This window comes from Archocentrus centrarchus, chromosome 13 (assembly GCF_007364275.1).
Source record: "Archocentrus centrarchus isolate MPI-CPG fArcCen1 chromosome 13, fArcCen1, whole genome shotgun sequence".
NCBI lineage: Eukaryota > Metazoa > Chordata > Actinopteri > Cichliformes > Cichlidae > Archocentrus > Archocentrus centrarchus.
The window spans coordinates 36,188,470-36,214,672 of NC_044358.1; the positions used below are offsets into that span (position 1 = coordinate 36,188,470).

Sequence of the window (26,203 nt, forward strand, 5' to 3'; positions counted from 1 at the left end):
CATATGGAAAATAAAGGTCATTTGCTCGTTTCATATCTGCTGTATTCAGTATGTAACATTGAAAGTCAAGCAGTCAAACCTTTTTGTGTGGTTTCCTGTCTGTTCTTCACACCACCTTCAACATGCATTTCAGTCACTCTTTTCTTTTTTCTGAAGTTCCTGTTAGTATGATTTAGTAAATGATCAAAGCATTGATTTAGTTTGCTTAACAGAACCCTGGCTGCAACAGGGTGAATAAGTTAGTTTAAACACACTTGAGTTATGTTAACACTCAGAATCCTCAATGCACAGAGTGAGGAGGGTGAAGGGCAGCAGTCTTTCCCTCTAGCTTAGCATTAAACCAAAGATCTAGACAGAGTTTTGAATTCATTTAAAAACCTGACTTTTAGCCAAAATGTTAATGAGCCAACTCAGGAAGACACTCTGGATCTTGTCCTGAACATTTAACTGTATTCCCTGAAACACCTCTTTTGTTTGACCGTTTCTTAAAAAATTACTTTTTTTTACAATAATGGATTACATGGTGGTGGAGGGAAAAGTCTCGCCATAAATAAATGCTTAAAAAAAAATAAATAAATGGTGAATTTATCTCTATCAACAGGACAGCTGTAATTAAAGCTGTAATTAAACCACTACTTAAAAAGCCTTTCCTTCATCCAGCTATCTTCGCTGATTAGAAGCCAATATCCAACCTTCCTCATTTTTTGAGGCCAGGCTTATACTAGCCTGACAAAACAGTGGTGTTTTCCATGCTTATTCTTCTCTATAGATATATAGTGGTCCTTTCTACTGTATATGGGAAAAAGAAATCTCTGTATCTTTCTTCTCTTACTTTGTTAATTTAAATTTCTGCTGTCTGTAATCCATTTTCTTCTTTGTGAAGTAGAGAAGGATAATGTCACAGAAGACTATCGCCTCTTGAGCAGAATTTTATTTAGTCCTCGTGTCTGGTGAAAAATGTAAAAAATAATGATTAGAAAAAACAAACCTGTGCACTTCTTTGAATGTTTAATTTATTATTAAATGTACTCACACCTCCCAGCAAAGCCAGTCCTGAACCAACATTGATGACTGTGGGGACAATGCTGAACTTCCCAGCCTATAGAGGAGAGTAGAAATACAAAAGATGTGTATTTGAAAGTGATTTTATGTCAGTTATTGCAGAACATTCAGGACTAACAGAGCTGGACGGGGCCAGCAGCACAAACTAGAAATATTACTTAAATAAAGCGACAGACAGCCAAGAGAGCACACACATCAGGTGGGGAGCTTTAGATGACACAACAAAGAACAAGAGAAAAACCACAGACAATAAATACAGATCAAGAAGTGAGAATGCATGAAAGTTTCTCCTATAATGGTATTTTAGCTTTGGTATTATATGTAATCCATTTATTACTTAAATCATGTCTCATCATAATGCTTCAGCACTATTTTATGTGTTCACTCTCTCTTATGCATTTTCCGTACCTTCCCATATACCAGGACATGAAATCGGATGCCATAGACTTTATATAGAGATCGATAGCTTTCACCAGCAGCATTTTTAAAGTATCTTGCACGTCTGTTGGAGAAAAAGAGCAGAATAAAAAACAAAAATGAACCTTTAGTTAGTTTATAGTGGTTAAAGACTTTTAGTCACCTCGCTCCTTTATTCTGTCCACATGTCGCAAATAAAGATGATAACATGTCTGTGCTAACATGCTAACAAAGCTCTACAGTGAGCCTCACCTGAAGGTAAATCCTGCAGCGATGCTTTTTTTGGAGACAGTAGCATCCAGGCGACTGAAATGGTACTCTGGATTACAGTGAGAGGTAGCTTTGTCGAGGTCACAGTCCCAATGTATCGCTATGCTAATAGCGCCACCCTAAAAAGCCAGTCAAAATTTGACCATATGATTATTCTAAACTTTTATTTTCATTTTTATTTAATTTTTAGTGCTTGCATGCATTCCACTGGTTTTGCCTGTGTTCACACACAACTACACTCACTGTTGAGCAAATCTCTGTGGCTCAAAAACCCTGCATTATAAACCAATAAAATTTGGGTTTTTCTTTGTGCCCTCACCAACCACTTCATTAGTTATACGTTGCCAGTACCAGATCAGACTCCTCTTTGCATTCAGAACTGCCACAGTTCTTAGTTTGTGGCATAGATTCAACAAAGTGATGGAAACATTTTGGTCCATATTGACATGATAGCATCACACACGTGCTGCAGATTTGTTGGCCACACATCAATAACGTCTCGGTTTGAACTCCAGCAGGTCTTCTTTTCTGTGTTTACATACATAAATGCATTGAGATGCTGCTATGTGATTAGCTGATTAGATATTTGTGTCAGCAGCCTGTTGAATTGGTGTACCTAATGAAGTGGCTGTGAGCATAATTCCAGCACAGCAAAGCATCCGTTTTTTTCATTAGAAAGCATGAGAAACTTTGTTCAGTTGGCATTTCTGTTGTCTCTTAATTGCTCCAAAAAACATGGCTAAAACAAAAAGAACAGAAAAACCCTTTAAGTTGTGGATTCAGGGGTCATAACAACTGGATTAGATAAAATCCTCAGTGTGTGTTTTACAGTAAGGTTTAAAATTACATATTAACTAAATCTGGACAAAATACAGTGTAATACTAACAAGTGTGGCCATGTCCTGAAAATCGTGTCAAGTGCTTCTTGTAATGTCTCCCAGGCGAAAGATGGGGCAGTAGGGAAAATGCTTCTCATCATATCTGCATCTCTTCAGGTACGATGTGTCAGTTGTTTCAAGGATGTTGGACCTCAGAGTTCAGAAACACACATATTTATGGGTGTGAAGTGCTTACTGTTCATAGCAATTTCCAGTTAATCAAAAAGTACATGGAGATGTTATAATAAATATTAAAGAGGACGTACTTTGAAAATGAGAATTTTGAAAAATGGATGAAATTCTTGATGTAGATGGTGAAGTTTTCAGCATTCTTTAGCAAAGGCTTTCTGTGGAAAAATGTAAGTAAATATAAATATGTGAATAAATGGATAAGAAAAAAATTGGAAATTTAAAGTCGAGAAATCAAAACTTTACTGTAGCACATATAAAGGAGTTGAGGTTGGATTACTGAGTGGGCAATGGATTTGTCTATCATCCAGTGTAGTTTAATGTGAGCTGATTAAATGCTGCTGTAAGACTGGGTCAGGCAACTGAGTATCTCAGTGTTGGACTTCAGAGGTAAGGTCAGGGTACTGAAGCCCGTCAGAGGGCTCAGCAGAGCTGTGACAGCACAGCCTGAGACCGGCTACAGGACTTAGAAGCTATTTAAAATGAATGCTAATATTTCATAGGAATTCTTGTTATGATTTTCAGCATTCCTGAAATACCATCTGGAAAGTCTCTGATCAGTCCAAATTCATTTTGGAGCATGATCTAAAACAACAGGCAGAGTAATGTGTGTCTTCAGAGACTAGAGGAGTTCTGCAGCAGAGGGTCTAAATGTACAGAAGAACATCCTCTCGTTCTTAAAATAATGGTAATAAATTACCTGCACATCAAGCAATGATTTAAGTATTTTGTTATGTGAAACATCCACAGTTTAGTTTTAGAGCCAAATCCGTTGTGCTGAACTGACAAATGACAACTGCAAACTGTGGTTTGCCTGAATGTTTGTTCACACAGTTAAAAAAAAATGAAGACAGAGAAAGCAGCATCAGTAATTGTCCCTACTGTTGTTTGAAGTCTCTTTCAGTGGGACACCAGCCAAAGATTTCACAGGACCCAGTGGAGTTGTCATCCTTTCTTAAGCATCGGCCGCTCATGACTCCTTTAGACAGCAAACAAGAAAAGACAGACTTAAGTCATCCGGCTGATTACATGTGAAAAGCACACGATGTTTCAGAATTAGGGTGAGGAGCGCAGCCATATGGGAGGGGCTCAAAGTACAGCCGCTGCTCCTCCACATCGAAAGGAGCCAGTTGATTTGGTTTGAGCATCTGACTAGGATGCCTCCTGGGCGCCTCTTGGGCAAGGTGTTCTGGGCATGTCCTGCTGGGAGAAGGCCCCGGGGCAGACCCAGGACACGCTGGAGAGATTATATTTCTGGTCTGGGAAACGCCTTGGGGTCCCCCCAGATGAGCTGGTGGAGGTGGCTGGGGAGAGGGAGGCTTGGGGGCAGTAGCTTAGGCCCCGGATAAGTGGAAGAAAATGCATGGATGGATGGATGGATGGATGGATGTTTCAGAATAATGATTTAAAGACTGGGTGTCTTTTTCTTACCATGATCAGCCACCACCAGCTTTCCCTCTTTACAGTCCTCATCAACATGGCCCCGGGCATTATGCACTTTGGGGCTCTGAGAACAAACAATGGGAAGAGGCTCAAGGACCATTTAAATCATACCTAATCATTTCTAACAAGTCTCCCCCACCACCACCACAAAAAAATAGTAAGTGTAAGTAAGGCTAACTTTAATCAACTCTGATAGTAAAAAATCTAAATAAGCACTTCGGAGACACTGAGACACTGATTGGAACATATTACGATCCTACCTAACTATATAAATTTTTATGTTGAGCTCATAATTTTGACTTTTTTATATTATTGTATATTATTATACCATTTTTTTTTTGTGTCATAATGTTGACTAACTGGCACATAATTTATTATTAAAGAAAAAGCTTGAACAGGAATTTAACACATGGGCACCAAAGACCAAGAAAGTGTTTTTACACAACTTTATCCTGTCACAGTGAATTTAACATTTGACCTATGGGACATAAACTGTAACCACTTTTCTTTTTTTTAGACATTTCTGTAATATTGTTGTCATAATCAGCATTTGATTTGTCCAGTTATTGTCCCACACGTGTTTTGTGAGGTCATGGTAATCTTAAACTTGACTGTGCATGATTGGCACATATTGCAATGTGAGGTTCTGCTCTTGTTGGTAGTCAAAATGTATAAAAGATCTGATTTTTGTGGCTTTTTGTAAGGCTGTGCTTAGCTGATATCAGTGATGCAGGACACAGAGATGCAGAGTTCACATACATTTGGAGCTAAGTGAATACAATAGCTGAAAATAAACAGTGAACAGTGATGCACACACATTCATAGGATGATGATGGGGTGAGAACATTAGTTAGCGGTGAGGAAAATATAAACTTAGCCCAAAAGTAAGAAAATGTATGTTTTGTCAATTATTTTTTGTAACACTATAATTTTTTGTAATAAATCTTATACCACTATACCAGGTATAAATCTTATATCTGATTATTACCCCTTAAATGGTGCCACATTTGTAAGGAAAATGCATTTGTGGCTTGAGCAGCAGAATTGAGTATGTAGATATCACCCCTAGAAAAACTAGCCAAATATTCTCTGCCAATGCCAAACAGCTCTTTCTGCTATTTAATCTTGCTTGGTGTCATTTATTGGACTGGATGATTGATATCTGAAGAAACTGACAACAAGCAAGGGCCTCAGAGACATGTGGAAGAAACATACAGAGCCTGGAACCTCCTCCTCATACTCCCATTCTTCAACCAGTATTTGTTGTGAATCAGCCAGTGTGTTTGTGTTGGTCACTTTGGCACGAACAGCATGCCCAAGCTGATCCCACAAGCGTTCAATGGGGTTGCAGTTAGGACTGGTTGCAGAATCTCATCTCTATATGTCTCTGCATTGAGATTGCCTCCAATCTCAAATCTTGTTTTTCCAGTGAAGGAGATGCTACCCCACACCATCACTACGAAAGACAGTCATGGCAGGCTTCCTGGCAGCCCTGTGAGACTGGAGGGTGGCTGTGTGCAGTCTATTCCAGATTGTCTGATTAGAGAGCCGTCAGCCATATCATCCTGCAAACCTTGAGCGCAAATCTGTAGAAGACTGCCTATGGTGTTGACAGGGTGAAGAAACTGACCTCTTGTGTTGTCTTTTTTGGATGCCCACTTCTCACTGTAACTTTCATTTTCCCATTGTGGGATCAATAAAGTATCATTCATTCATATGGAACTTGCCCTTTAATTTGGAGATGACACTAGGGCTCACTCCAAATAATGCTGAAACTTGGTTTTGCAGAACACCAGCTTGAAGTTGCCCTATAACACAGATCCTATCCAGATCAGTCAAGCAGGGTGTGCTTGGAGCAGATACCAACTGACCACTGTAGCAGGGCCCACACTCACAGGTGCTGTTAATCGGGTGTCAGTTTGGCACTTGGTTGTCAGCACCTGGGATACCAAAAGCTCAAAACTTTTTCCTTACAAATGTGGCACCATTTAAGGGTAAATAAACAGGTTTTCCAATGGTATAATATTTAAGAAGCATTAATACAACAAAGAAATAACTGACCAATCACAAATTAGGCCAGAGATCTCTGTCACAGTCCAGTGTGCATGAGCCTCTAATCATTAGAGTCTAATGCTTCATACACTTTGAAATTTCACACAGACAGCGAAGCACTGAAATGACCCTCTGCTACTCTGTTACATTCACACACAGAGACTTGTGCTAGATTTGACAGATTTAAAAAAAAAATTGGGGCACCAGGGAGACTCTGTGTTTGAGCGAGCAACCACATATGCTGTGTGGCGGTGCAGGTTCGAGTCTCAGCCTAGTTGCCATTTACTGCGTGTCATCTGTTATCTCTCTTCCCACTTTACTGTCTCTCTCCATGCTAGCAAATAAAATAAATAAAGCTGCAAAAAGGCCAAGAAAAAAGAAAAACTGTATTCTTCTACACTGCCACTTTGGGGGCTACTTATCTCATGTAACCATTTCTTTCCTGTTTACACTTCCTCGTTGCTTCTCCTTTCCCTGTTAGTTTTTACATTTTCTTTTCTTTCACCTTTTCTATTTTTCCTTGTCTTTGATACTTTTGGGAAATCCAACAAAAACAAAAACAAACAAAACAAAACAAACAACAAAAAAAAACAAAGAAAAAAGAAAGAAAGAAAAAAGAAAGAAAGAAAGTCTGTTCAAAATAAACCTTATTCACGTGCAGTGGAGTCTGATAGAGTAATTTTGCAGAGAAACACAGTTTACACTTGTAAACTTGCAACAAACAAAACTCATTGTGTCAAAATTGTCTGTGGGATGTGGTGTATGTGTGGCAGGTTGTCATGATCCTGGGCCGGTGGCCCAGTGCTTTGTGTTCTTTTGGTTATGTTTGGTTATCTCTGATTATGTATGTTTGGTTTCTCTCATGTGGGTCTTCAGTTGGTTATGGGTTTGTGCTTAGTCTGCATTATGTCTTTGTTTACTTCCTGTTTTAGTTTGATAGTTTAGTACTCCCTGTGTGTCCTGTCTAGTTGTCTTCCCTTGTTGATTAGGTAGATTCTGTTCACCTGTGCCCTGTGTTCCCCAGCTGTTTCTTGTTACCCACCATTGCCTTCTGTATGTATTTAAGCCCCTGGGTTTGCTTTGTTCTTTGTCGCGTCATTGATGGTTGTTCTCTGCTGTCCTGCATGTACGTCTGTTTGCTCAAGTCAAGTCTAGTTAGTTTCACGTCTCTCCGTTAAGTGTATGCCAGGGAGAGCTCATGTTAATGTCTGTCAGATTGGGGTAAATAAAGCGAGTGAATGAATTACACCTGTCCCGAGTCTGCTATTTGGGGTCCTCCTTCCTGCCTGCACGGCGGCCTGCCATGACAGAATGACGCGACCACGAATGGACCCCGCAGACTCCGACCCCTACAGTGGCACTCGCCTGGCGCTGGGGGGACCTGCTTTTTGGAACGGTCCCCGGCGACGCCACTCACCTCCTCCTCCTAAGCCACGAGTTATCCGCACTGGCGGAATTTTTTTGTCTCCTGCCGCTCGCTCACCTGTCACTCCGCTCACTGGTCCCTCCCCTCCTCAGCGGGCGCCGCAGCCATGGCGGAAGGGGAATTCCTGGCAGCAGCTGCATGATTCGTCCCCGGAGCCGTGCGGTATGACGCCGCGGTTTTCCACGCCGCAGCCACGGAGGACGAGAACCCGGAGGAAGCAAAGAGACTTTTCGCCGGAGCCGCCGCCCGGAATGACTCCGGAGGAGTCGTTTTTCCGGTTCCTGGGACACAGGGGTCCCTGGCCTCCCAGCGCTTCCGCTTCGCCGCTGCCTGCCGCTGAGGGAGGAAGGCCAAGCTCCCGGCAGCGTCGGAGAGAATCGCCGCGGAGTCAGTCACCACAGCTTCAGGTTTCCACACAGCCGTCACCGCTTCATACACCATTAATCATGTCCGTGAGTGACTCTTTGTCTATGCCTGTTTCTTTGCACCCCAAAAAGAAAATAATGGAACCAGATTGTTGTAAACCACTGTGTAAACAGCCCAGTGAGGGATTTAAGCAGGACTCCTGTAAACATGTTTTGGAATTGTGCATTCAGTGGTTTCGGCAACCCTGTGACAAGCAGGGGAAAGCCATAGCACACAGACTTCATGGACTAATAATAGAACACCCCTGGCTTACGGACTCATTACCACCATTAACTCATAGTTATGTAGAGCGAATACTGAGTTGGACTGAACTCCCTTTTCCTTCAAAGACCCATAAAACTACTTCTGATACTTTGGCCACAGAAAAGACTGCAGACACCCATTTCCATGCAAGAGATGTTCCGCGGGTGGAGGCAGCCACGGACGGGCTGTCCTCTGCACCCGTACCTGTTTCGCGGGTGGAGGCAGCCACGGACGGGCTGTCCTCTGCACCCGTACCTGTTTCGCGGGGGGAGGCAGCCACGGACGGGCTGTCCTCTGCACCCGTTCCTGTTCCGCGGGTGGGGGCAGCCACGGACGGGCTGACCTCTGCACCCGTTCCTGTTCCGCGGGTGGGGGCAGCCACGGACGGGCTGACCTCTGCACCCGTTCCTGTTCCGCGGGTGGGGGCAGCCACGGACGGGCTGACCTCTGCACCCGTTCCTGTTCCGCGGGTGGGGGCAGCCACGGACGGGCTGACCTCTGCACCCGTTCCTGTTCCGCGGGTGGGGGCAGCCACGGACGGGCTGACCTCTGCACCCGTTCCTGTTCCGCGGGTGGGGGCAGCCACGGACGGGCTGACCTCTGCACCCGTTCCTGTTCCGCGGGTGGGGGCAGCCACGGACGGGCTGACCTCTGCACCCGTTCCTGTTCCGCGGGTGGGGGCAGCCACGGACGGGCTGACCTCTGCACCCGTTCCTGTTCCGCGGGTGGGGGCAGCCACGGACGGGCTGACCTCTGCACCCGTTCCTGTTCCGCGGGTGGGGGCAGCCAGGTCCAAGCCTTCGCATCGGTTTTCAGCGTTAACTGCAGCAGCAGGGTCTCAGTCAGCCTCAGCCTCAGCTCACTCCCAGCCATCTCAGTCAGCTCTCCCTCACTCTCGGTCAGTTTCCACGCAGCCAGATTTCCCTAGCTCTCGGTCAGTTTCCACGCAGCCAGATTTCCCTAGCTCTCGGTCAGTTTCCACGCAGCCTGATTTCCCTAGCTCTCGGTCAGTTTCCACGCAGCCTGATTTCCCTAGCTCTCGGTCAGTTTCCACGCAGCCTGATTTCCCTAGCTCTCGGTCAGTTTCCACGCAGCCTGATTTCCCTAGCTCTCGGTCAGTTTCCACGCAGCCTGATTTCCCTAGCTCTCGGTCAGTTTCCACGCAGCCTGATTTCCCTAGCTCTCGGTCAGTTTCCACGCAGCCTGATTTCCCTAGCTCTCGGTCAGTTTCCACGCAGCCTGATTTCCCTAGCTCTCGGTCAGTTTCCACGCAGCCTGATTTCCCTAGCTCTCGGTCAGTTTCCACGCAGCCTGATTTCCCTAGCTCTCGGTCAGTTTCCACGCAGCCTGATTTCCCTAGCTCTCAGCCAGCCGCTCTCCCTCAGCCTCAGTCTGCTGTAGCTCCAGCCACCTCCCAGTCTCAGTCTGCTTCCACGCAGTTCGCTCCTGTAGCACTAGCTCGCCCTCAGTCAGCTCTCCTGTCACCCTCATCCTCACCATCTGACTCACCCGATCTATCTGCAAAGCAGCCCCAGTCGTCGGAGGAGACGGCTGCGCGCCCTGCAATGCAGCCAGGGAGTTCCGCTCAGTCCGAGCCAGGGGGTCCCGCTCAGTCCGAGCGCTCCGCGCCAGAGGGTCCCGCTCAGTCCGAGCGCTCCGCGCCAGAGGGTCCCGCTCAGTCCGAGCCGATGGGGGTCTCCGCTCAGTCCGAGCCAGGGGGTCCCGCTCAGTCCGAGCGCTCCGCGCCAGAGGGTCCCGCGCAGTCCGAGCCGATGGGGTCTCCGCTCAGTCCGAGCGCTCCGCGCCAGAGGGTCCCGCTCAGTCCGAGCCGATGGGGGTCTCCGCTCAGTCCGAGCGCTCCGCGCCAGAGGGTCCCGCTCAGTCCGAGCGCTCCGCGCACGAGGGTCCCGCTCAGTCCGAGCCGATGGGGGTCTCCGCTCAGTCCGAGCGCTCTGAGCCAGGGGGTCCCGCTCAGTCCGAGCCGGTGGGGGTCTCTGCTCAGTCCGAGCGCTCCACGTCACCCGAGGGTTCCCCACCAGAGCCCGGGGTCGCCCTTCTCCGCCGCCGCATGCCCCGCGGTCGGCCTCCAGTGTCTGCTCCCCGTCGCCGCCGCCGCATGCCCCGCGGTCGGCCTCCAGTGACCCCTCCTCGTCGCCGCCGCCGCTGGGAGCGCGGTCGGCCTCCAGTGACCCCTCCTCGTCGGCGCCGCATGCCGCGCGGTCGGCCTCCAGTCTCGTCTCTTCGTCGTCGTCGTCGCCGCCGCCGCTGGGAGCGCGGTCGGCCTCCAGTCTCGTCTCTTCGCCGCCGCCGCTGGGAGCGCGGTCGGCCTCCAGTCTCGTCTCTTCGCCGCCGCCGCTGGGAGCGCGGTCGGCCTCCAGTCTCGTCTCTTCGCCGCCGCCGCTGGGAGCGCGGTCGGCCTCCAGTGACTCCTCTTCGTTGCTGCCGCCGCCGCTGGGAGCGCGGTCGGCCTCCAGTGACTCCTCTTCGTTGCTGCCGCCGCCGCTGGGAGCGCGGTCGGCCTCAAGCCACGCCACGTCCACGCCGCCGCCGCTGGAGGCGCGGGCGGCCCCCAAGACTGAGTTGCCACTTTTGTGGTTTCCTTGGCAGGCCCCCTGAATGGTGTCTTTGGGGTGTTTGGTCACTCATGTTTTGTTTTTGGACTCTTTTTCCAGCCTTGTGCTGCCGCTTTTGTTTCTGTACTAGTTCGTTTTTTGGACTTTGCTGCCCTTTTGGCCTTATTGTCTCGAGCCCTCCGTCCTGGTCCCCCGCCTCCCACCCTGGTTGGGGTTTTGTTTTTCGTTGCGGCCGTCGGGAGCCGGCCCTTGAGGGGGGGGTACTGTCATGATCCTGGGCCGGTGGCCCAGTGCTTTGTGTTCTTTTGGTTATGTTTGGTTATCTCTGATTATGTATGTTTGGTTTCTCTCATGTGGGTCTTCAGTTGGTTATGGGTTTGTGCTTAGTCTGCATTATGTCTTTGTTTACTTCCTGTTTTAGTTTGATAGTTTAGTACTCCCTGTGTGTCCTGTCTAGTTGTCTTCCCTTGTTGATTAGGTAGATTCTGTTCACCTGTGCCCTGTGTTCCCCAGCTGTTTCTTGTTACCCACCATTGCCTTCTGTATGTATTTAAGCCCCTGGGTTTGCTTTGTTCTTTGTCGCGTCATTGATGGTTGTTCTCTGCTGTCCTGCATGTACGTCTGTTTGCTCAAGTCAAGTCTAGTTAGTTTCACGTCTCTCCGTTAAGTGTATGCCAGGGAGAGCTCATGTTAATGTCTGTCAGATTGGGGTAAATAAAGCGAGTGAATGAATTACACCTGTCCCGAGTCTGCTATTTGGGGTCCTCCTTCCTGCCTGCACGGCGGCCTGCCATGACACAGGTGAAAGATCAGAGAAAGGGAAAGTGAAATCAGTAGTAGAGGCAATATTTATTCTTCTGGCAACTTAGAAGAATTAGGTTCTGTAAGCTTTTGCTGTGTTATCTAAGATACCAAAGGTTTCTTTGGACCAGAGTCTGTCATATGATCTGCAATTAAAACCAAAGTAACAGCCTGATCATCACTGCTGTCATTCATCAAATATAAAATCAATAAACTTTTTTTACTCTCACCTGTTTAGATAAATATTTATATACTTAAAGTTATTAATACCACCATATTGGTCTAATATGCAGAGTCAGTGATTTAGAGTGAAATCAAAATGTTCTCACCTCAGCACAGTAACCCAGCTTCTGGTTTGGTGTCTCTAAGAAGCTGCTTACAGTAAACAGAACGTCTTCACCCTGTATGAAAAGACAATAATGACAAAATAAAGTAACAGATGCACGCCTTTTCCCCAGTCTGAAATGTTATGTTCTCACCTGTGGGGGGATGACATAGTCCTCAGGTCCCCACACAAACACACCAGATTCACTGGTGTTGGTCACTGAAGCTCCCTTCACTTTGGTTATGACAGAACTCTGGACGACATCATCTATCTCCTGGTAGCCTTTCTTGATTACGAAAACGCACCTTTGAATCAAAAGAAAGATAAAGTGTAATTAAAGGAGTTTGTGCAATCCTTGTTCAGATATTAAATGTGCTTTAGCCTCTTTCAGCTGTCTTTTGTGACCACTTACATATGCAATAAAAGGGAAATTTACTGTTACTGATAGCCAGCAGTTTCAAAGAGGAGGGGGGGGGGGGGGGGGGGTAAGTGGGACTCGTTAATCTTGCCCTCAATTGCAGGAAGGGCCCTTGTAGGCCTGTAATGAAAAGTTTTGTTTTTGTTTGCATTTTATTTTATTACTAATTGATTAATGTCATTACTAAATTGCCTGAATAAATAATAACAAATAGACTGCTGTATACATCAGGCGCATAATCCAGAGCTCTGGATACTATACATAAGCAATCTCCGTGTGCCCTCTTCCTTTGTTGATCCAAATCTCTGACACAGCTTTCGATTTATTTTTTTATAACAAAAAGCCAACGACTGCACACAACAATCTGTGGTGGTCATTTGGGTAGCTAGTAATGAACTGTTCACATACCACAATTAATAGAAATCTATGACCTACAGAAATGCTCTGATGATTCAGCAATGGGTAGCTGTATTAGTGATGAGCAGGAGGAGAAGTGCAGAGCACTGGTGACAACAACAGACTGAATAAACTGATCAGGAAGTGCCCAAAGTGCCCTGCTGACTTCACAGCACACCTGTTGAAAAACACTGGTTCAATGTACAATAAAGTTGAACGCTGATGTTACAGTTTTTAAGCTTTCAGTTGAAGCTGTTATCAGTACAAATGATTCCTTGGAATAATTTTTTAGTAGCAACCCTATATGAGGTTACTGTGTTCCACATCATTTGGGGAGGGATGTTCTGCGTTTCATAGCGGGAGCTGTGCTCATTCTCACAGTGTCTTTGGCTCAATGCCTTTAACTGCTGCGCTTAACTAAACTATTCTTAAGCATATTTTTGCTCTTCTCAAAATGTTTTTGAAATAAATTGAATTTCCTCTTTGCTTTCTCTCCCTCTCCTTTCTTTCTTTTCCTCTTCTTCATCTCCATCTTGCTTTCTTGGGGAAAGACCACACTAGCTATGCAGTAAAGTTGAGGCTGAGTAGTGGTGGAATAAACCAGAGCGCTCAATTGTAAAGGCTGAAAGTGGCATCAGGGCCTCCACTTAAAAATCAAAAAACAACATTGACGGAGGCCCTGAGTAGTGATCAGAGGACCTGTCTGACAAAGGAATACTAACAAATATGTCTTATCACCGCCCCTCATAAACCTAATCTATTCTGATGCATTTTAACATACTGCCCTCAGGCCTACTCAGCCAAAGTACTGTAATATTACAGTTACACACAAATAAGACACTTAAAGAAGCTTTCACAATCAAACAGATAATTACATGAACGCTTCATTGCTTTCTTCCCTAATGACCACTACAGATTGCTGTGTACAGTTTTTGGAGGAAAAAGTCATCTCAAGAAAGAAACAGGGTCATTGTGCTTATGTTATGTTTTCCTCCCCTGCTGCTAGCATTTGTCCAACACAATGGTGACAACAATTTTGAGCTGTGTAGCCTACAGCAAGACGTTGAACCACAAGCCACAGGTGCGCTTAACTTCAGGAAAAAACCCAAAGCGAAAGAACATGCAAGTGTGCAGCGTATTTTGACATTTGAACAATGTGCAGATAGCATTAAAGACAGTCAAAAATTAATTGTACTTATTCATTTATTCCAAAAGATTTAAAAGTTTTGAAAGTTTCACACTGACAGTTTGAGTAAGTTGTTTACAAAGTCCATCCATTGTGCAATAACATATACAATGCAGAAATCAGACTTTGTAATAAATCCCTTACCCTATTATGTAACAGATGACAGATAACTGTAAAAGTGCAAAACGCCGATTCTCTTATTTTTTGTATTCATGTATCTTTCCGTTTTGTAGTCAAATATGGAGCTCCACACTGTCCTGGCCATCATGGAGCTCTCAGTCTACAGACTGATGTCAGTGTTCACACAGAAACCTATTTAAGAGAACGCTCCAGCCTTTACAGTTAGCGAAAGCAGCTCGCTGTAGCTCTGAGAGGCTGCTCAGCACCACCTACATTTACATTGTATACACCTATACATTTAGGAATTACTGATGGACTGATCGAGGAAGTGCAAACAGGAATGAGGCTCCTATAAAATGCCTGATTAAAATCTGTGCTTGTTATTGCATTTGTAAACCAACTTACTCGTTTCTGTTTCTAAACTGCAGCGGAAAAACGATTTTGTTGCTTTTTTATTCACTATTTGTTTTGATATGATGCATGCATGGACTTTTCAAAAGAAATTCCTCTTTCAATTTTAAACAGTTCATTTATAGAATAATTAGAACCACAAACACATTTATTAATGCCGATTTTAACTGTAAACTTTGATATTTATTAAAATCTGTGATTTTTTTAAAATTCTAGTAATGAGGACGATAAACGCTTTCTTCACCACAAATCACCTGCAACACTGTTCAAACCTCAACATGCCATTTTTATAAAATATAACTTTTTCAACATATCTGTTCCTTGCTTATGTTAATAAGGGTGGTCTTCTCAAAGAATGCATGCAATTGAAAAAATATGTCAGGCACATGGACCGATGAAGGTACAGTACTGTGCAAAAATCTTGAGTCACCCCTCATTGCTTTGTAAAAAAAAGCTATTTTGCACCAACAAGGTAATTCCCAAAGAGCTATAAATTGGAAAAACTGATACTGTATAGATGAACAGTCTATGAAAGTTAATTATCTAAAGAAATAGGGGAAAAAATCCAGCAAAGACTTGACACAGGACCTGAAAGATGCAGCTGGTTCTTCCATCCATCTACTGTTCACTGAAACTTCATCAGAAGGGAAGGCTGAGGTATGCCATATTACAGAAAGACTGGACTGAAAGTCAGTGGCAACAAGGAAGATGGGTTAGTTCCCTGCTATAGAGGAGTTATACAAGGTCAGGCCATTACAAATGAGAACGTCTCTCCTGTCAAGTTTTCTGTTTTCATGCATACCAGTGAACCATATGCCCTTTCAGAAGCACAACAGAAAATATGTGTAGGTCTCTCTCTTTCACTCCAGAGGAAACAAGTGGGTCATCAGCATTATACCACCTGAGGAAAGAGATATGAGCTCACTCTCCCAGTCATCTCAGGCCTCTCACACATGACCAGTGTCAGGAACACAACAAAATTTAGCCCTAGTGCACCCGCTGTGGGATCTGTTCTGCTTTGGTTTGGCCACAGCTAAGCATTATCAGATCTAGCAGCTGGTGGTAAGTGGCCTACAACAGATGGGAAGTTACTTGTCAACTACCCTGTCTCCAAATCACCCAAAGGCTCTGTGTCATGGTTAGGCTGTGTAGCTAACAGGGGTGGACCCAAATGCAGGACATACAAGACAGAACTAAAACTTCAAGGCTGCTTTAATGCTGAATCTCTTTAAAAAGTCCAGAATACAAAATCAGAGGTCAGACATACTCATAATGAGAAACACTTGGAAAACACCTAATGGCACCTAATTCCCATTTTCCTAGCAGAATATAAATAAATGATTGATGGCACAAGGGCTTTGCACACTACTCTTTGTGAACTCTGTGGGTTGGTGGTTTTACCCATTTGGGTCCCATGACGGTTTTCTGTGGGCAACCAACAGTAGGCTTGCTCACAGAACCCCCCCCCCCCCCCCCCCCCCCCCCCCCAAATAAATATGCAAAAATAAAACAAGATGAATTATAAGTAATGAATTCCCACTGCTTTTATTTAATATTTTACTAAAACATTATGTTCTTCCCTGCTCTCTCTCTCTCTCTCTCTCTCTCTCTCTCTCTCTCTGTTGTGTCTTCCTGTCTGTCTCTGTCTATTTTCACTTTCAATTTAACTGTAACTTTTACAATTAGATTTAATTTATATAATATTTTTGTGACTGTTAAGTATATTTAATATGTATTAGAAGAAGCTGTGCCAGAGAGTACATCTGTAAGGTTAACTAATTAGAATTTAAAGTCTACAGTGAGCATAAAGTATGGCTGCACCCAGTGTCCATGTGTACAGGAGCAGGCATGCTTTCTATGGGGCTTCTACAATTCGTCCCACTGTGGGCTGCCCACTGGGGACCTACAGTGTCAAGATTTCATTTCAACAGCTCTTTCTCACTATGCTGTGTAGTATTTACACAATTTATAAACAAGAAATGCGCAATTGTCATACAGCAACTCATGTGTTCACTGTGTCTGTGTGTGTCCATAGGAGCAGTGTATGGACTGCTCTGACTTAGACAGTAGAATAGATCACATCAACAAAATAATAATAATAATAATGCATTGGACTTACTGTATATAGCACTTTTCAAAGTACTCAAAGACGCTTTACAATTTCATGCACTATTCATTCGCATCTCAATCATACTTGGTGGTGGTAAGCTACTATTGTAGCCACAGCTGCCCTGAGGCAGTCTGACAGAAGCATGGCTGCCAATTTGCACCTAGGGCCCCTCCGACCACCACCAAGACACCAACCACATTCACACACTGCCCAGGGACAGAGGGGGGCTTGAACCAGCAACCCTCCAGTTGCGAGTTGAGCACCTACCCACTGCACCACTGCCACCCCGAATAATGAAATAACGAAGCGGGTACTGTATACGTAATACAAACAACACATAAGATGTTTCATACCAAAATCTTCATCTTCAGTTGTTCAAAATCATATAAAGTCTGAAAAACAACGTGGTGGAAATTGAGACTCAGTGCTTGTTTCATGTATGAGGTATCCAATATGTATCCCTGAAAATCCAACATAAAGAGTCCAACCTTTCTGGGTGGCTTCCTGTAATTTTAATCTGTCTATTCCTCACACAACCCTGAACATGCATTGCAAAAACATCTACTCGATTAATGCAGAATTACTATTTATAGTAAATTTTTTTCTTGTTTACCCAATTTATTATAGCTGTAACAGTGTGTCCTTAAAATCTTTGGTGATGTTTAATGAACGAACAAATAAATTCAAGCTGGTCCAACAAAAGTCAGCAGAATCAACAAGTCATATCATATTCATTGAATCAATTTAGGTGATTTTTTTTCACAGTTTGTTAGTGTGTTTTACTTCTTATTACCTATTAGCATCTCTCTTTGTTTTGGTTTCATGTCTCGGTCTCTCAGTCTGTTTCCAACACTTAAAGTCTCCATTTCTTTAACACTCAAGAAGAGCAAGGATCCTTTTAAACGTTCTTCTTACTGATTGTGAATTTTAAGTCATTGTCTAAAATACTGGCCTCACATTATAAAACTGTTACCATTATCAACATGATACATGTACAGCTTGAGTTAGTTATGAACTACTAAATGCCACTTCAATAAACTTAGACTGTATGTTCCTCAGTGTTGTGATCATCCTGTCCTGGTGTGATCTTTATGTCTTCTGGGGTGCTGATTCTGCAGGAGTGAGACCTGTTGTGACAAACAATAACAAAATGCAAATGCCTGCCTCTGTCCTACGTTTGAGTCCTCAAGCCTCACACTCTCCACACAGTCTGCTGACATCAAGTCTATAAATTTGCTGAGCGTGATCTTCCTCTTCAGGACAGCCTTTTTGTGCACTTCTGGACCGCATCCGTGCCTTCAGAACTGTGTACTGTGGTCGTAAAGAGGTGAATATATTCAGCAACAATACTCAGGTAGGCTGTGGTGTTTAAACGCTTCTCAGTTGGTACTAAGGGGCCCAAATTGTGCCAAGAAAATATCCTCCTCATCATTACAACACCAGTGTGAATCAATGATACAAGGCAGGAAGGATCCATGTTTTCATGTTGTTAATGCCAAATTCTGACCCTACCATTCAAAAGTTGCAGCAGAAATTGAGACTTATGAAACAAGGCAACATTTTTCCAATCTTCTCTAGTTTTGGCTAGCCCATGGCTTCCGGTGTCTGCTGCTGCTGTAGATGATTTTCTTTAACATTTGATGTGTTATACCTTCGCAAATGCTCTTCTTCATCCCTTGGTTGTAATGAGTGGCTATTATAGTTACTGTTGCTTCCCTATTAGCTCAAAGCAGTCTGGACATTCTCCTTTGACTTCAATAAGGCATTTTCACCCAGACAGCTGCTACTCACTGGATATTTTCTCTTTTCAGACCATGCTCTGTAAACCCTAGAGATGGTTGTGTGGAAAAATCCCAGCAGATCAGCAATTTCTGAAATGCTTAGACCAGCCTGTCTGGCACCAACAACCATGCCACATTGATTAAATATTTGTGTAAGCAGCCTGTTGAACTGGTGTACCTAATGAAGAGGCTGTGAGTGTAATTCCAGCATAGAAAAAGCATCTGTTTTTATTATGAAGCATGAGAAATTTGTTCAGTTGGCATTTTTATTCTATCTCACAATTGCTTCTATGAACAACGGGCAACTAAGAACAAATAAAAAATCCTTTAAGCCGTGGATTCAGGGATCATAACAACTGGATTAGATAAAAAGCTCAGTGTGGGTTTCACATGAAGGCTTAAGGTTTAAAGTTATAGCACATTAACTAAATCTGGACAAAATACAGTGTAATACTAACAAGTGTGGCCATGTCCTGGAAGTTGTATCCAGCGCTTCTTGTAATGTCTCCCAGGCGAAAGATGGGGCAGTAGGGGTAATGTTTCTCATCATATCTGCATCTCTTCAAGTAGGATGTGTCAGTTGTTTCAAGGATGTTGGACCTCAGAGTTCAGAAACACATATATTTATTGGTGTGAACTGTCCACAGCAATTTCCAGTTTATCAAAAAGTACATGGAGATGTTATAATAAATGTTAAAGAGGACGTACTTTGAAAATGAGAATTTCAAAAATTGGATGAAATTCTTGACGTAGATGGTGAAGTTTTCAGAATTCATTAGCAAAGGCTTTCTGTGAGGAAAAAATTAAAGTAAATATAAATATGTGAATAAATAGATAAGAAAAAAAATGGAAATTAAAACAAGTCAAGAAATCCAAACTTTGCTGTAGCAGATATAGAGGGATTGTGGTTGGATTACTGAATCAATCTGCAATCATCCAGTGCAGTTTAGTGTGAGCTGATACAATCCTTCTATAAGAGTGGGTTATGCAGCTGAGTGTCTCAGTGTTGGACTTCAGAGGAGTTTAGAGATAAGGTCGGGATCATGAAGCCTGTCAGAGGGCTCAGCAGATCTATGACCTGATCTATGCTAGTCTTTCATAAGAATTCTCCTCTGTTGTGGCACGTTTCACTCTGTACTGATTAAGAGTCACATTGAGTCTTTAGAATAACAAAAACTAGGATGGAAATGCCATGACTTATGCTGGCTGGTAATTTTTGGCCCTTTAGATGTTACACTTTTCAATATTCCTGCAATAGCATCTCGTAGGTCTCCGATCAATCATTTAGCAGCATGAAGGCAGACTAATGTGTGTAATTGCAGTGACTGGAAGAGCTCTGCAGCAGAGGCTCTAAATGCACAGAACAATGTTCTCTGAGTGCTCAGAAAGTTGATTCTCTTTAGAGGGGAAAATGTTTCATCATTTATCCAAGTGACTTCTTCAGTCTCAACTGACTGCAGGTTTCCCCAACCTTATAAACAGTATATTTGCATTATAATCTGAACTATCACCATTGCCAAACAATGGGCTGAGCTCAGTTTCATGAACATTAATATGCAAAATGTCATTGATGATCAATTTACCATGAGTATTACAGAGTGTTGGGGAACAGCTGCAGTCACAGCATTGTAAGATGGTGAAAGGTCCCCTCCATGGTTCAGATTGCTGTTCCCTTTTCAAATAAACAACCTGCTTGACTCTCCGCTCAAACCAGCGTTCCATCCTGTCCAGGACGTGCGCATCCTCGTAATTGAAACAGTGGCCATTGGACTATAGGTGGAAATAAACTGCAGAGTCCTGGTCTGATGAGGTAGCTCTTCTTTGTCATGCCATTTACTTGGCCAGAGGTTGTTTGGTTTCCCCAAAGTATAATTCATGCCAATCCTCATGGCACTTAACAGCATACGCTATATTGCTCTATTTGTGCCGGGAGACCTGATCCTTGAGGTGGACCAATTTTTGGAGTACCATGTTTTGGTGTTTGAACGTCACAGAGACTCTGTGCTTTGAGAAAATGAGTTAGCTGTTCCAATACTCCTGACACATAAGGGATTACTAAAGGTTTTCGCTTAGGCAGCAGTCATCCTTCTTCTCTCCTGGATTGCCTGGCATATTCTTGCTTGCTTTGACAAATGTCCATCTGAGAAAACCACATTTATTCAGGGCCTCCTTGATCTGATGTTCTTCTGCTTCCCTGGCTGCTGCATCTGTGGGGATGATCTATGCTCTGTGTTGTAGCGTCCTGATAACACTGAATTTGTGTTCCAGTGGATGGTGAGAGTGAGACCTTAAATACTGAGCTGTATATGTTAGTTTATAGTGCATTATGTATCATCCATCCATCATCCAATACTGATGGAAATTTCACAGTCTAAGAAAGCTAATCTTAGGCTATGAAATTTCCATCAGAATTGTTCAAGTTCACCAAGTAGAACATGATCCATTTGTCCACTGAGTTAATGTGATCAGTGAATTGTGATACATCCTGAGATTTGATTTTGACCCAGGTGGCATGCACATGCCTGAACCAATGACTTAGTGTTCCAGGATAGGATATCAGAGCTCTCTTGTCCACTTACTCCATATGCAAATTTGACAAAAATGGGTGAAACTGGGGAACCCATGGCATACCCATGTTTCTATCTCCTTTAGACAATGGGCACAGTAAGACAGTCATCCAGCTCGTCATGTGAAAATATGATGATGCATTTGCATTTCTGATTCAAATTTCCAAATTTTCAACCCAAATCATGTTTCATGATTAAAACTAGTACGATTCTTTCTTACCATGACCGGCCTCCACCATCTCTCCCTTTTTACAGTCCACATCAACATAGCAGTGGGCATTACACACTTTGGGGTTCTGAGAACAATCAAAACAATCAAACAATCAAAGGGCAGAGGCTAATAAAACACTTAAATCATATCTAACCATTTTAATTCAATTATTTATATATAGATAGATAGATAGATAGATCACAACAAACAGTCACCTCAAGGCACTTTATATTGTAAGGTAAAGACCCTATAATTTTAAACAAGACAAAGAAGAACAATGAGAAGGATGACACAATGAAGAATTACAGATTTTCAAGTACAGGAGTAATGTGCAGAACTGTAGAAACTACAACTATAGCTTAAGGACAGAGGTGACAATCATTGAGCAGCAGTATGACTTCATGCTTTCACAGACCTGCTAGTTTTTCTTTAAGAAGCCCTCCTATTCTGCACTAATTACCTGTAATAATTGCACCTGTTTGAACTTGTTACCTGCATAAAAGACACCTGTCCACTCATTCAATCAAACTCCAAACTCTCCACCATGCCCAAGACCAAAGAGCTGTCTAATGACATCAGGGACAAAATTGTACACCTGCACAAGGCTGGGATGGGCTACAGGACAATAGACAAGCAGCTTGGTGAGAAGGCAACAGCTGTTGGTGCAATTGTAAAAAAAAATGTCAGAAACACAAGATGGCTGTCAACCTTCCTCAGTCTGGGGCTCAAAGCAAAACCTCACCTCATGGGGTAATGATGATTTTGAGACAGGTCAGAAATCAGCCCAGAACTACACGGGGAGACCTGCTCAATGACCTGAGGAGAACAAAATAGGGCTTTATGGTATCAACTCCACTCGCTGTGACTGGAGGAAGAAGAAGGATGAGTACAGTGCCAAGAACACGTCCCAACCGTGAAGCATGGGGGTGGAAACTTTGTACTTTGGGGTGCTTTTCTGCAAAGGGGACAGGACGACTGCACCGGATTGAATGGAGGATGAATGGGGTCATGTATCAGAAGATTTTGGCCAACAACCTTTTTCCCTAAATAAGAGCATTGAAGATGGGTCATGCCTTAGTCTTCCATCATGACAATGACCTGAAACACACAGCCAGGGCAACTAAGGAGTGGCTCCGTAAGAAGCATTTCAAGGTCCTGGAGTGGCCTATCCAGTCCCCAGACCTGAACCCAACAGAAAAGCTTTGGAACTCAATGTTGCCCAGTGGCAACCCCAAAACCTGAAAGATCTGGAGAATATCTGTATGGAGGAGTAGGCCAAAGTCCCTGCTGCAGTGTGTCAAACTTGGTCAAGTTTGACTCATATTATTTTTGTTCCTGCAATAAAACACTATAATGGCCCCTGTGGATTTTTTTGAGCGATGGCAAGCAGTACATGCCTTTCTACGGGAAAGGATGAGGGGGAACCTGGTGTTCGCTCCTGGATGTGAGTCGCTCTTTTGGGGCACCCGCCTGCCCTTGGGAGGTCCCAGCTGGGGAAGAAAGCCTCGCCTACACCACTCACCATGCTCCCCACCCCGGCAGTCTCAGCCCCGCGCTCAAGTCTCACCTCAGCAGCTGCATTCTCTCTGCCACTGCTGAGGGAGTTAAGAATGGGCGGGGTCTTTTTTTCACTGACCATCAATTCATCGGCCTCTCTGCTCATCAGCTCCTCTCTCCCGCTACACCACCAGCCCCCAGTCTCACTCCCCTAGATCCTTTAACAAAATTTCTGGGCTATACCGTCACCACTCCACCCAGCACTTCCTCCTTGATGTTGACCCCCAGCCTTCTTCGGCTTCCCAGGGGAAGCCATGCGCGCACCACCAGCACACTACACAGCAAGCAGAGACTGCTTTTCCAACTGTATGTGCAATGACCAATACATCCCTGCACCCATGCCTGTTCCTTGTGTGGGGGCAGCCAAGGACCAATACATCCCTGCACTCATATCTGTTCCTCAGGTGGGAGGGACCAAGATCTGGCCTGTCCCCACACCCGTACCTGTTCCTTGTGTGGGGGCGGCCAAGGACCAATACGTCCCTGCACTCGAACCTGTTCCTGGGCTAAGGACGGCCAGGTCTTTTCCACTATTTCAGCCTCAGGAAACAGAAGTTTGCCTAACAAGGCAGTGTCCTGCTCCGCCTGAGTGTCCAGAGCCTGAGCTGGTGGGAGGTTCATGGATGTAGTGAAGATGAGGTTGTAAGGCTAAGATTACTGGCACTAATTCAAGATTCAGTCAAATATAAAATCCACCTTGTATTCCTGAGTTATGGCACTGAATATTGGTTAAGAAACTATTTTTAGACCACTTTACAGTGTCATAGTGAAGTTAACGTTTGACCAACTGGACACAAATGTAATCAGTTCATCATTTAAGCATTTGTGTAATATTTCATATATGTCACAATTACCATATGAATTACTAGCTGTTGTACCTAAAGTGTTTTGTGAGGTCACAGTGTCGCCTTGACACCAAGTGAACATTCTTGGCAAAATATCTTTCACAACATCCACAAATCTATTTTTGTGGTCTTCCTGTACAAGATGTATTACCATGCAGGAGAGGAACTACAGGGCACCCAGAGTCCAGCATATGCAAGGCTCTAATGCTAATGGAGAAAAGCACTGGAGTGACCCTACAAAGTTACTCTATTACATTCATACACAGTCACATGCTAGATTTCACTGATGAAATGGTGTAACAGTTTTATAAAATATGATTCTTTGAGGGCAATTTAGGGTGCTGCTTATTTTATGTAACCATTTATGAGAATGTGGTTTGTTCCTATAAGTAACTGAAAAAAATGAAAGAAATTCCTAAATAATAGACAGTCTTTTCAAAATAAACATTCACCTGCAACACAGTATCACACACTCCACCTGACCTACTTACAAGAGGAAGCTTATATCAAACAAAACTCATTGTGTTGAAAGTCTGGGGTGAGGCTGGAAAAAACAAAAAAACAAAAATCCTCACTCACGGATAAAACAGTTTAAAAACTATGATTCGTTTGTATCCTGATGCCTGGAAAAAACTTCATTCACATGCAACACAGTCTCACTCACTCCACCTGGCCTGCACTTGCAAGAGGAAACTTACATCAAACAAAACCTATTGTCTCTGTTGAAACTGTCTGTGTTGTTTGGTGCATGCTGGGTGGCAGAGAAAGTGGAAGTGAGATCAGTAGGAGAGGCAATATGTTTGTTGAAAATTTTTTACAGTCACAACTCTTTGGATGCAGTTTTATATACTTAAAATTGTAAATACCTCTACAATGATCTAATATGCAGAGTCAGTGATTTAGAGTGAAATCAAAATGTTCTCACCTCAGCACAGTAACCCAGCTTCTGGTTTGGTGTCTCTAAGAAGCTGCTTACAGTAAACAGAACGTCTTCACCCTGTATGAAAAGACAATAATGACAAAATAAAGTAACAGATAAGATGTTCAAGTCTCATCAACAGTGCATGCTTTTTTTCCCAGTCTGAAATATCTCACCTGTGCTGGGATGACATAGTCCTCAGGTCCCCACACAAACACACCAGATTCACTGGTGTTGGTCACTGAAGCTCCCTTCACTTTGGTGGTGACAGAACTCTAGACGACATCATCTATCTCCTGGTAGCCTTTCTTGATTACAAAAACCCATCTTTGAATCAAAGGAAAAATACCCAGTGTTCTCACAGAGTTCTACAATATTCTGGAAAAACTGTAACATTGTAGTGTCTTTTATTATAAACTGCCTCCACATTAACACTGAGAAAACCAAAGAGCTGATGGTGTCCTGACCACCCTCTGCACCACTTGGTGGACAGACAGCAGAGTACCTTCTCTAACAGACTGATTCAGCTCCACTGCCACAAGGACAGAGAAAATCTTTCATACCACATGCTGTTCCCCTCTGTAATTGATATATCTGTCTGGCAGGTAATCACTTGCCAGACAATGTTATTATTATTATTATTATTAATATTATTTCATCATCATTTCAACTGCCTTAACAAAAGAATTTCCCCAAAACAGGAATAAAGTATTTTTCCTCTCATCTTTAGATAAATATACTGTCACATCTGACTTTGGTTCACTTTCTTTAGCAGCTACTGATAGGTGAAACCATTAGTTGTGCTTTGCTCACCTTTCTTTTGGAAGAAATTATAGCAAAAGAAGAGAAAGCAAACTGAAGGAAGTCAGTTCTTAACAGTTGACTTCCTTCAGTTTGCTTTCTCTTTCTTCTTTGACAGCTCCATTGAACTTTCTTGGGGAAAGACCACACTCACACTGTGCATTAGCAGAATGAATTAGTTGGTGTAATTGTAAGTCTGAGTTCTGGTGGATCAAACCATTTTGCATAATTTTTAAGGGGCAAAAGTGACACCAAAGAACCTCCACTTTTTTCCATTTTTGGAATCAAAGTTCACTCACCAAGCCCACTTATTCAAGCAATTCAGTTCTGAGCCTTATTTCTCAGAAACAAAAACAAACAAACAAACAGCAAAACAAGAAAACAGGCCTGCAAGTTCCCCTCCTGCCACTGATTAATCGCTACCTAATGATTACCAGTTGTCTGCTCAATTCTTCGTTCAGAGAGCGGGAAAAAAAAAGATTAATGGCCCACCCAGATCATTATGTATTTTGGCCCAGAGTTCTGTGAACACTAGTTCCGTAGCACAGAAGCTACAGTAGCAGCTTTTGTACTACAGGGTAAACATCTTTGAACTGTGTACATCAAGGCACAAGCCAAGTGCACCTTCAAGAAAAACATTTTTTAAAAGTGAAAGAAAAACTTTTTGTGGATTTATCCTATTGTATAAAACTTTGAGATTAAAAAATTAAACGTTTATTTTAAGACTACTTATTTAAAATTATCATCTGGCCTTTTAAGACAAACACTGTTATTAA

The 26,203-nt window shown here is 43.5% G+C and overlaps 1 pseudogene; it reads right to left on the reverse strand.

Moving 5' to 3' along the window:
- Positions 1-786: 786 nt before the first annotated feature.
- LOC115790503 (P2X purinoceptor 5-like) lies at positions 787-14,370 on the reverse strand (annotated as a pseudogene).
- Positions 14,371-26,203: the final 11,833 nt, after the last annotated feature.